Here is a 9,400-nt window from a genome sequence, read left to right as displayed (position 1 = left end):
TAATGCATTACCCCCTGCACATAAAGATCTTGTTGGTAGTCTTGTGTAACACCATTTGTTGGCAGCGACTGAAGACACAATGGGAAGCCACCCTGAAATTGGCAAAAAGCCATTAGCAGTGACCACACACTCTCTACTTCATACATTCATGTTTTGAATCATGTTCAATTTTACATACCTTAAGAGTTTACAGTATTTTGATTGCTGGGTGTTCAGATGCTTGGTGCAGACCTTTACTGTTACCACACATCCATTGTCTTTTGTTTGAGCTGATGAGATGTAAAACAAATGCAAAATAATTCAGAGTTCCATGTTAATGGCTTTGGAAGCACTTTCTGTAGTCTTGCCTCTTTTCTTTTGTCATGTACACACCCCACACGTGTCCATCTGACCTTTACATGAGGACATTGACTTTGTGTGCATAAGAGCTGGGGTCAATTAGCAATGTTGTCAGTCAGTTCAAACTGTGACGCATGTCAATTTACACTAAAATGCATAACTTATGTAGAGACTTGCATGAAGAAACAGTCACATGAAGTTTGTTTGCATACTGACATGTTTGATGGCAGCCAGAGTGCATTTACAGTCCTTTTCTCGGGCGTGTGTCTTCGCTGTATGCCGTCTTTGTGTGGGGCTGCCCGCCGTGTCATACAAACCCTGGCAGACACAGACCACATTGTCTGCTTCAGGGATTGTGGTGTATGTGACTAGCTATTGTTCAGACAGAATAGAAAAGCAAAGCCTTAACACTGTGACTGGCATACAATACAGTACTACATGGATTTACGCCTTTTCACTCAGAAGTAATCTGTGGTGCGTACTAAGCGGTATGAAACTTCTTCTGTTGTGTTCATATACAAGCTCTTTTGTTTTACTTCATTATGAGACGTTTATAACAGCAATCGCCCCTGAGCCTTACGGGACACAGAGGGACGAATTCACTAAACAACCTGTGTTTTATTCACTAAAAAGGATGTGCAGAACAACATATTTTTAGCATTAATTAGTCGTGGGTTGCCTGACCGATCAGTCGTGTAACTGGTCTTTAGGAATCCCTGTATATTGAGGCTGGTACGATTGGACAACTTTTAGGAAAACTTCAATGGATCAAGTGTAGCAAAAAAAAAAAAAGTATTATTTTTAACACGATAGTCTTAAGAGGTAGTGACATATTTTCTTGCATAAAAAATGCTGGGTTGTTTCAACCCAAACTTTGGGTCAAATATGGACAAACCCAACCCAGCTGTTGGGTTTTTCCACATTTGACCCACTATCAGTTTGCTAATTAAAGCACCACAGCTAAATAATGAAAACTAAAAATATATAAGAAAAACTAGTTGACACAACTAACAACTTTCCCTATTCGATAACCACCTTCAGTAAATCTTAACCAGGCACTAAATGAGCTGAAATAACACTCCATTATTAGTGTTTAAATTAAATATTTAAATTTATATGCAGGCTTATTAATGATTGCGCCTTACACAAAGTCAGCGCTATTTGCCTAGCATGAGGAACTGCAACACTCATATTATGTTAAGCACATGTGATGTGTTTTTGCAGTTACCTGATTTGCATAATTATATAGTGAATCAAATGCAAACAGCACATGCAAATAAACAACGATATCAGCGGTCGCAATTCATTTAGAGTTATTTCTCCCAGATTCAGTGAAATCACAGGAACCCTCTGTCAATATGATTAGTTCAATGTTGGCATCTTACATTTTTACAGTAAGGTGAGCTATAGGTCATTGCAGTAAATGTCTAAACCAGTTCTCATAATACGCTAATCTGCTGACAATTGCTCCTTCCAGTAAAGAGAGGAGTAAAAAGTGAAAGAAACACAACCAATTCTGAGAAGTCAATGATGTGGCCTTTGAAAGAAGTGTCAGTTGAAGCTAAATAGGCAATGTTTCTCTTGTTTTCTCTTCACAGAAAAAACGTTAGCTGAAAGTGAGGAGGTTGAAAGTATCCATTAGTGGTTGTTTCCCTGGAGACAGACTCAGCACGTCTCTCCCAGGGCAGGATTTAGCCGGACGCAGCAGGACGCGTCCTGACGAAATTAATTCCAACTCTACAGCTTGAAAAGGTGGCCGGGAAAAGAAAAACAGCAGACTTAACAAGATCTGACATGGAATCAGATCAGAACCAAAGTTTCCATGAAGCTAGGGCAACAGGACAAAAGTTAGACATGAATTGGATTAACTTTTCATTATAATCACATCACTTTCCTAATATTTCTATAAATAGCATTAATCAGTTACAATGCAGTGACTCTAAACACACTGGGAAGCTTTAAAGGGATAGTTCACCCAAAATTGACAATTCTGTCATCATTTACTCACCCTAAATTTGTTCCAAACCTGTATGAATTTCTTTCTTCTGCTGAACACAAAAGATATTTTAAAGAATGTCTGTAACCAAACAGTTTATTGACTTCCATAGTATTTTTTAGATGCAATTTGAAAATCTGAATGGATGAACCACAATCAAAGCTGTTGGCTATTACTGGCATCAGTTAAATTCTATATGAATATGAATGTGAATGTTCAATATAGATTGGATATTATAAATCTATATTGCAAAGCGTGTTTTTGTTTTTTCATTTTATGAAGTGCATTCACACTAATGTTGTAGTCTAGAGTTTGTAGAAAAAGTGAAACCATTATAATATACTGTAAAAAGACTGATAACATAGTACTATTCAATAGTTACTATTCAAACAGTGCCAACAATTTTGTAAAATTCATAATATTGGCCAAAACTATGGAAACCCAAAGAGGTCTTGCAGTATGTGTTTCTTGTTTTCTCATGATCACCACCTAATTTTTTTGTGATATTTACATAAAGCTGTTTTCTCGCAATCTTGAGAGAAAAAACTATGCCGTTATTTCTCACAAACCATGTAATCGGAAAGTAAATTAATTCCTCCATGATGCAGCAGTATATAATAGCTTTTGTGATCTTATGTCTCTTAAGATCAAATAAACAATCTTATGTCAACAACTCAAGTCAAGATGGAGAACACAACTTTTGCTATGTAGTAACCACAAGAAAATTAAGTTAAGATCATAACAAAACAAGTCAGAAAAAAATTATGCATGGCCTCTATAGGGCTTCTGTAGTTAACAATAGCTGAAATACTCAACTGCAAAGGCCCTAAACTTTTGTCTAAACCCTTGAGAGTTCACATTCTCTAAAATCATAAATCCACATAAACGTATTCTCATATTTTTAACCAATCTTAACCAAATCTTGTCTAAATGGAGACAGAGGGTGGCATTGTTGATATATTTTGATGGATGCCTGAATGATGACTTCAGTGGTCGCTGCAATGAACTGTCGTCTTATTTCCCCTAAGACTTGGATCATTCTGGTGCCGGGCTGGGACAGGCTCCAAGTCAGTGCGATTGTGCTTGGGGGAACCATGAAGCTCATCCTTACTGGCTGGAGGAGGGAATGACTTCAAACAGTAGGAGATGCAGGTCTATTAGAAGAAGCTACCTGTGATAAGGTAGAAGAGAAAAGTCAATGTCATTGAAATTGCCTTTGGAAACAGTGGCTCCCCAGCCTGTACGCAAAGTACACACACTGCACATCATACACCAGCATTTCAATATGAATGTCAGTAATCATGTGTGGCAATAATCTTTTCCCTTGCCATGGTTGTTTTTCCTGTGATTTGATGAGAATTTAATAACGTGACAGTCTATCATTTAACGATGCAGTCCATTTACTAAGTCTGTGATAGCAGTGGGAGCTGCGCTTGCTGTGGTAGATTTAGCATTTATAAGTTGGGTGTTCACACAGAATGAAATGTAGTGAGCTAAATGAATGCAATTCACACAGAACACTTTTTTGCTTTTCAAAACACAAGGTGCAGTGCAATGAAGCAGGTCAGATGAGAATCATGTAGGTGCCCTTGTTTGGAAACCAGAGAAATTTAGGAAAAGCAAAAACTTACCACTTCAGTAAAAATACCTCAAAATTTCCATGAAGGATGCCATTAGCAATTTCTTGTGAGCCGTCCATGTTGGATAAGGATCTGTCAAATAATGATGTTGGACTGTCATGGATACAACAGTTCACAGCAAGGTCTAGTATCACTTGTTTTGTGTTAGAGACAGAAATAAAGGAGTAATGAAATTCTATCACTGCATTAAGGAATGGTCACATTGACCGTTGCTTGGCAAAATGTTGTGAGTGAAATCCCTTCATTCCACTAAGGCCCTGTCCGAAATGGAACCCTAAGCCCTCACAATATTCCTCAGAGTCCGCACTTTCGTGACGTAATGCCACTTTGACTGTCGGGTAGAAGTCTGCTGGAGTCGAGCTTGCTTTAGTGTGGGCTCGGCAAAAGTGCGAATCGAGGGCGCATATCGGCTGCAAGGGGGGGGGGGCGCTCGCAAACACCCTTCTGAAACCTAAAATGACAAATGGGACACCCTATGGTCTTGTGGACTTAGCGGACACACGCACACCAGCCATTGTAAGACCACAACACCTTAAGTGCATGTGAAGTGTGCTCATATGAAGTGTGCTATTTGGGACAGGGCCTAAGAATCTGCACAATCGTGAGTTTCATGCAAGGGCAATAAAGTTCCCCATGCAAATTTTACTCATGTTCGAATTCGCCGCACTGACCAATAGAAAGCTGTTTGGTTTGAATGTGACTTCTGTGTGAGCAGTGCTTCACACATCTCTACGCTATTGACCTTTATTACAGGTTGCTAAATGTGATGCACCTTTAGGCATTGGACTCGGACAGTATTCTGGTTTTCTCTGGGCGGCAGAACTCTTTGAGGTCACTAAAGACCTGAGGGCCGCGGCATAATGGTGGATTAGCCCAACACATTCCCCTTCTAATCCCCCATTTTCAAACCTCTTCGTCCAACTCAGCTGCTGTGCCCCAGGGCTTGGCCCCCTTGAAGGGCATGTTGACGTTGGCTACTCTCGCTCTCTTCAGCCCAGGTGGAAACTCTCGAGTACAACTTTCTATAGGCACCTCTCCAGCCTGATGTTTTTCTGTCGGTCAGGTGGAAGAGGCAATTCATTGGCCAAGGGCAACAAAGAGCCCATCCGGACCAAGATAAGTGCATAGCCAAATAAAAGGGACCCCCGTTGTTCTCGTTCCTTTCTAGACGTCGCTGCCGTTGAGTGCACTCTGATGTCTTCAGAAGCGCGCTCAACACGAACCCTCCAAATGTACATTTTGGAAAGGGGGCGAAAGAAAAGATCCCTCTATCTCAGTGGGATGAATGCAAGAGGCTTCCCTTTGCTGTATGCGTACAATAAAGGCAAAAGGAGGAAGAGTGGGCGACAACAATGGAAAAAGCAATTATGAGAATGGTAATGGGGCTCGAGCCACAAAAGTCGGTCCTTTCCCATGTCGGAGTGCACGGCGCAGGTTCCCGTCCTCTGGGAGGTCTCCTCCATGCATCAGGAACACTCTGGTCTCGTTAGCTGGAATATGACTTGGTATCTTTGATCATGTCAGCTGACTTTTAAGCTCAGCTTAGTGTTGTAAGGGCCTGGAAAAAGAGGAGTGGAAAAACGGACAGGATCTGACCACCTTCCCTAATGCAAGGATGGATTTTGTGCTCGGTGTATGTCAACAGCAAATCTGGAACGGGGTCATACAGCCACATATGGGAGAGTTTCAAAACGATGATGAGAAGAGACAATGTCACATGAGATGGCTTCTTTGATCATGCGCAAAACTCTCTTTCCTCTTTTCAATAACACTGTTAATGTTTCATTGACAATTGTTTCCAGTACACCAGATCCCATTTACTCATTTTTTCCCCCTAATCTACATCAAACATCACAGAGTGCTTTTGATTTTGGCCAATCTCACTATCTTTAATCAAAGCGACAACTTCAGATAACTACGGACTGTCTTGACAGCTTGCCTTTTGGAAAAGGAAATACTCTTAGTACCACTTTTATCCTATTGTCTAGAAATATACTGACAGCTCAATGCCATAATATATTGTGTCAACCAAACACATATAGAACTTCTGCCATATTGTGTCCCTCTTTGTACAATATTAAATTCAATTATCGAGTTAGATTGCATTGCAAGATTCCCACCCTTCTAACCACATGAACATAACAGCGCCTGAGTAGACTTTGCAATTTGATAACACCCTAATTTGTTTAGTTCATCAACCTCATTAAGCCGTTTCCTGTAAAGGCATTTGGTCATGTGATTTACAGTCTGTTGAACAAAATGAAAACAACCCTTCTATTATTTTCAATATTTGTTAAGGCTGGAATACTCTACACTATTTTTGCACAGATTTTTGCTCAGGTCAAAGTCCAGATTTAGTTTTTTGAGAGGTAATGGCTAAATCAGACACATATTTCCCCCAGCAAATTAGCATTGTAACCAGTAGCAGTGTGAATTTCCCAATATTGGCAATTAGCTTGGCAGTTGACTATAATATTGTACTTTGTTTGGCATTTCAACCTTCATGCGACACAATGAACACACAATTCTTCATATGTATTGTTGGAGTCAAATCCCTGTTGAAAAAAACAGCATATGCTGGTTAGGTACAGTATGTTTTGAAGCATGGCAGATGGTTTGAGCTGGTTTTTATGCTGGTCTATAGTTGGTCATGAGCTGGTTTAAGCTGGATTATATGAATCCTGTAGTCCATGTTGTTAGCATTCACATAAAAACAGCATTTTCAGACTGTCATATGTGCACCTCTTATCTAAATTGTTCCATCTATTTTGTCTGAACTGCAAGTAACTTTCATTTTCTTTTTCTTTCTTTCTTTCTTTTTTTTTTTTTTTTTTTTAACAAGTTTGCTGTCTACAAAGGTGATAAAAAACTTTGAATGTCTCATTGCTAATTAACCAGCAGTGAACTTGACCAGATGGCCTTTTCAATGGTCAGAGTTTCCCAGAGAGCTTCTAAGCCGCTGAAGTTTGGGCCTGTGAAGGAGGGGGACTTCCACTACAATCCACTTCAGTTTCTCCTCTACCTCCATCTGTATCCATACTGCTTTTTACCTTGGGATTAGCACATGGGTGATGAAGGAAATTTTCTCAATTTACACTCTTTACTATTTGTATTATATTTGTATAATACAGTATTAATTGTGCCTGAATCTGAAACCGCAAAGGTCTCTGGAGAGAAGAAAGAGAATAGCACTTGCCTGACAAAGATTGAAAGAGGCCGGTGTTGTACTCCATGTTGTTTTAACCACCATATTCGAATGCTGCCTTCATAAGCAATGAAATATTCTTCAAAAACTGCCTTGAAGTATTTCCCCTGTAATTAAGTCTGCAAAATAAAGCATTCTTTAAACACACACCTCAATAATTTTTAGGCATGTTTTTCTTTCTAAAAATACCCAAATCTTTTGGAAACTCTTCATTTTCCCTGCATAGGAATAAACGATGGTAACTGTGGCAATCTGGATTTGTTTTCCCCCACATTAAATCACATCCCCTGTATAAGATACACTGTCAATGGTCTCTGTAGTTTGAGTCATATGACTTAAATAACCAATCAATTAATAGAGAGCAGAGGTAGCTCTTAGTAACTGTACCATTTGTGAAATAGATCAGGACCAAAAGGGCAAAAAATAAATAAAATAATAAAATAAAATAGTAAATGTTGGGCCTACTTAGCTAGACTGTTTCCATGGCCTATGCAAATTCGAATTACAACATTATTCACAGTGATTCACAGTATCGATGAAGCATGCAATTCAAGTTAATTTACTCTATCTATCTGTCTATTTATCTCTTATGCTGACCCCCCTGAGCAGTGGATCTGTGGGTTTTGTGCAGCCGCATACAAGCATGGTTACATGGTATTTTAATCCATGCAGAAAGATGGGCTGATGAGCTGTTTGTAAAAGGGCTTGTCTGAGCTACATAGTTCAGTGAAACCCACTCAAATGTAAACAGCAACTCTGGGGTGATCAGTGCATGGGATAGGAGCAGGGATTGTGAATTCATCCTTGTGTATGTGTGTGACTCGTATTGAGGGATGGGTTGTGGATGAATAGAAAGAAGGAATGGATTGGACAGTCTTGTGGTTTTTTGGGAAAAAAAAAGAAGGTTTATTGCTATCTAGATAATTAACCCCTCTCCTTGTAATAACACCAATCCCAGGGGCCCCCGAGTGCGTATTCGACCCCTGACTCCATGTCGGGATGGACCGTGGGGGCTAATCCTGTTTCGAGAGGATGCTTCAAAGAAAAACCTAATGAGACGTTTTGGAAAACACAGAACTGCCCCACCTCTCCGAGGTCAATGAAATAATGACTTGTTTTTCATAAGTCCTTGTTCACAGCCTTGTGTAATACTATCTACAAGATTATAGACGCCAGATTAATTATCTCATTTAAATCAGTCCAAAAGTTGATTGCCGTTTGTGGTCTGGAGTATTTTGCGAGGTTTTTGTTGTTGTAGCTGTAGCTCTATGACTGCCAAATATGTAGGAGGTGTATTGTGTTCTTTCTCTTTCCTGTATATGCTTTACTAGTAGTGGTTTTTAGTGGTGTTATCCAAGTATTAAACTTTGGTGTGTAACTCTTCCCACAACATTTATGCTACAGACATGAAGGATACCTCAAATCATGTGACTTGTTGAGGAGAGGTGTGCTTTTATATTGATCCTTGGCAGTGGACTTTTGACTTGGGCCAGTCAGCAATCTGTAAAAAATGTTGGGATATGTAGAAATCAATGCAACATGATGCATTAAAGGGATAGTTCACCCAAAAATGAAAATTCTGCCATCATTTACTCACCCTCAAGTTGTTTCAAACCTGTATGAGTTTCATTCTTCTGCTGAACACAAAAGAAGGTATTTTAAAGAATGCTGGTTACTAAACAGTTCATCCATTGACTTCCATAGTATTTTTTTTTTTTTTCCCCCATACTATGGAAGTCAGTGGGGATGGTCAACTGTTTGGTTACACACATTCTTCAAAATATTTTCATGTTCAACAGAAGAAGAAAATATGATCAATAAAACAAAGAATACTGGAATACTTTTTACAAGAAAACACTATTTTAGTCTTTCTACTTTAAAGTTACCTGCCGTTTCTTTCTTTCTTTCTTTACATAATTATTTGTGAAATTTACTTTCAATTTCTGAGTAAAAATTGTTTTAAAGTAAATTCTGCAAAAAAAATTTCAGTGTAGTTGGAACAACATTTGGTGCAATACTGTTGGTCTAATGTGTTTATATATATATATAGATTCAAAGTAATTCGTCTCTGTGAAAATAAAATATAATTGCTTTTTATTACAGTGCAAAACACCTTAGCAACGCCATGGCAACACCATGGCAACAGGCATTACACCCTCCCATAGTGATGAGTTCTGCATTGGAAATCCACTTAAATTTTCTTCAATAAATAAAAATGTA

At 39.0% G+C, this 9,400-nt stretch overlaps 1 long non-coding RNA gene across 4 annotated transcripts in view; it reads right to left on the bottom strand.

Annotated features, from left to right (window-relative positions):
* The window catches only part of LOC127522844 (uncharacterized), a 54,830-nt gene that overhangs the window by 2,708 nt on the left and 42,722 nt on the right, over positions 1 to 9,400 (bottom strand). The window contains exons 5-7 of one of the 4 annotated variants that reach the window (XR_007932731.1): positions 7,168 to 8,681; positions 179 to 3,502; positions 12 to 92 (exon numbers count right to left, since the gene is read on the bottom strand). This is a non-coding gene — a long non-coding RNA (uncharacterized LOC127522844). Of the gene's footprint in view, positions 1 to 11; positions 93 to 178; positions 8,682 to 9,400 lie in introns of all 4 variants that reach the window. The other 3 variants (XR_007932729.1, XR_007932730.1, XR_007932728.1) reach the window with 3 other exon arrangements.

The sequence above is a fragment of the Ctenopharyngodon idella genome, chromosome 11 (assembly GCF_019924925.1).
Source record: "Ctenopharyngodon idella isolate HZGC_01 chromosome 11, HZGC01, whole genome shotgun sequence".
Taxonomy (NCBI): domain Eukaryota; kingdom Metazoa; phylum Chordata; class Actinopteri; order Cypriniformes; family Xenocyprididae; genus Ctenopharyngodon; species Ctenopharyngodon idella.
The sequence above is the reverse complement of the archived record's forward strand: the minus strand, read 5'-3'. Positions and strand labels throughout refer to the sequence as shown.